Source organism: Geospiza fortis, unplaced genomic scaffold (genome assembly GCF_000277835.1).
Source record: "Geospiza fortis unplaced genomic scaffold, GeoFor_1.0 scaffold1605, whole genome shotgun sequence".
Lineage (NCBI taxonomy): Eukaryota > Metazoa > Chordata > Aves > Passeriformes > Thraupidae > Geospiza > Geospiza fortis.
The window spans coordinates 27,314-28,984 of NW_005054869.1; the positions used below are offsets into that span (position 1 = coordinate 27,314).

Genomic DNA, 1,671 nt, shown 5'->3' on the forward strand with positions numbered 1-1,671 from the left:
TATTCCAGCAAAATCCACTGGGGAATTCCAGCAAAATCCACCCAGATATTCCATTAAACCCACCTGGAGTATTCCATTAAATCCACCCAGGATATTCCAGCAGAATCCACCGGGGATATTCCAGCCAAATCCACCCAGGATATCCCAGAAAAATCCACCTGAGAATTCCAGAAAAATCCACCAGGATATCCCAGAAAAACCCACCTGGGATATTCCAGCAAAATCCACCTGGGATATTCCATTAAACCTACCTGAGGTATTCCATTAAATCCACCAAGGATATCCCAGAAAAACCCACCCAGGATATCCTAGCAAAATGCACCTGGGAATTCCAGAAGAATCCACCTGGGATATTCCAGGTATTCCAGAAAAATCCCACCCAGGATCTCCCAGAAAAATCCACCTGGGATATTCCATTAAATCCAGCTGGGATATTCTAGCAAAATCCACCTGAGATATTCCAGGAAAATCTACCCGGAGTATTCCAGCAGAACCCACGCAGGATATTCCAGAATAATCCACCCGGGAATTCTAGGAAAATCCATCCAGGAATTCCAGCAAAATCCACCTGAAAATTCCAGCAAAATCCCCCAGGGAATTCCAGCAAAATCCACCCAGGATATTCCATTAAACCCACCCAGGATATTCCAGCAAAATCCACATGGGAATTCCAGAAAAATCCACCTGGGATAGTCTAGAAAAATCCAGCTGGGATATTCCAGCTGAACCCACCTGGGATATTCCAGCAGAATCCACCCAGGATATCCCAGAAAAATCCACCTGAGAATTCCAGCAAAATCCATTTGGGATATTCCATTAAATCCACCTGGGATATCCCAACAAAATCCCCCCAGGATATCCCAGAAAAATCCACCTGGGATATTCCAGCAAAATCCATCCAGGATATCCCAACGAAACCAACCCAGGATATTCCATTAAATCCACCCAGGATATTCCAGCAAAATCCCATTCCCAGAAAGCTGGGAGAGTGTCATTCCCCTTTTCCCAGCTCTGATTCCAGTGGGAATTCAGTTGGGAAGGGGATGGAGGGCCCTGGGTGCCGCTGCTGATTCCCAGTGGGAATTGGGGTTGTGACAGGGAATGAGGGTGGAAAAAGGAATTGTTAATTAATTCTTAATTAGGGAATGTTTGGCATGGAAATACTGGGAATTATTGAGAGTATTTGACTTGGAAATACTGGGAATGTTGGGCTTGGAAAATTTGGATTTTATGATGTTATGACCTGGGTTTTTGGGATTAAAATCAAGTGGGAATTTGGGGTGTAACAGAGAATGAGGGGGAAGGAGGGGGGAAAATTGAATTTTTGTCCCCCCTTTTCCCCCTTCCTTCCCCCCCCCCCTTTTCTCCCTGTTATTCCCCACTTTCTCCCCATTTTCCCTTTCTTTCCCCCCTTTTTCCATTGTCCACCTGCTTTCCCCCCTTTTCCCACTTTTTCTCCCACTTTCCCCCCCATTTCTTCCCCCATTTCTTTTCTTCGCCCCTTTTCTTCTCCCCTTTCCTCCCCTTTTCTCCCACTTTCTCCCCCGTTTTCCTTTTCTTACCTCCTTTTTCCGTTTTCCCCTTCTTTCCCCCTTCTTTCCCCCCTTTTCTCTGACTTTTCCCCCATTTCTTCCCCCCTTTTCCCCCTCTTATCCCCCACTTTCCCTTCCA

General features: G+C 46.0%; 1 protein-coding gene across 1 annotated transcript in view; it reads left to right on the forward strand.

Annotated features, from left to right (window-relative positions):
* The window catches only part of XPO7 (exportin 7), a 45,494-nt gene that overhangs the window by 21,616 nt on the left and 22,207 nt on the right, over positions 1-1,671 (forward strand). The gene's annotated exons all lie outside the window — the stretch shown is intronic.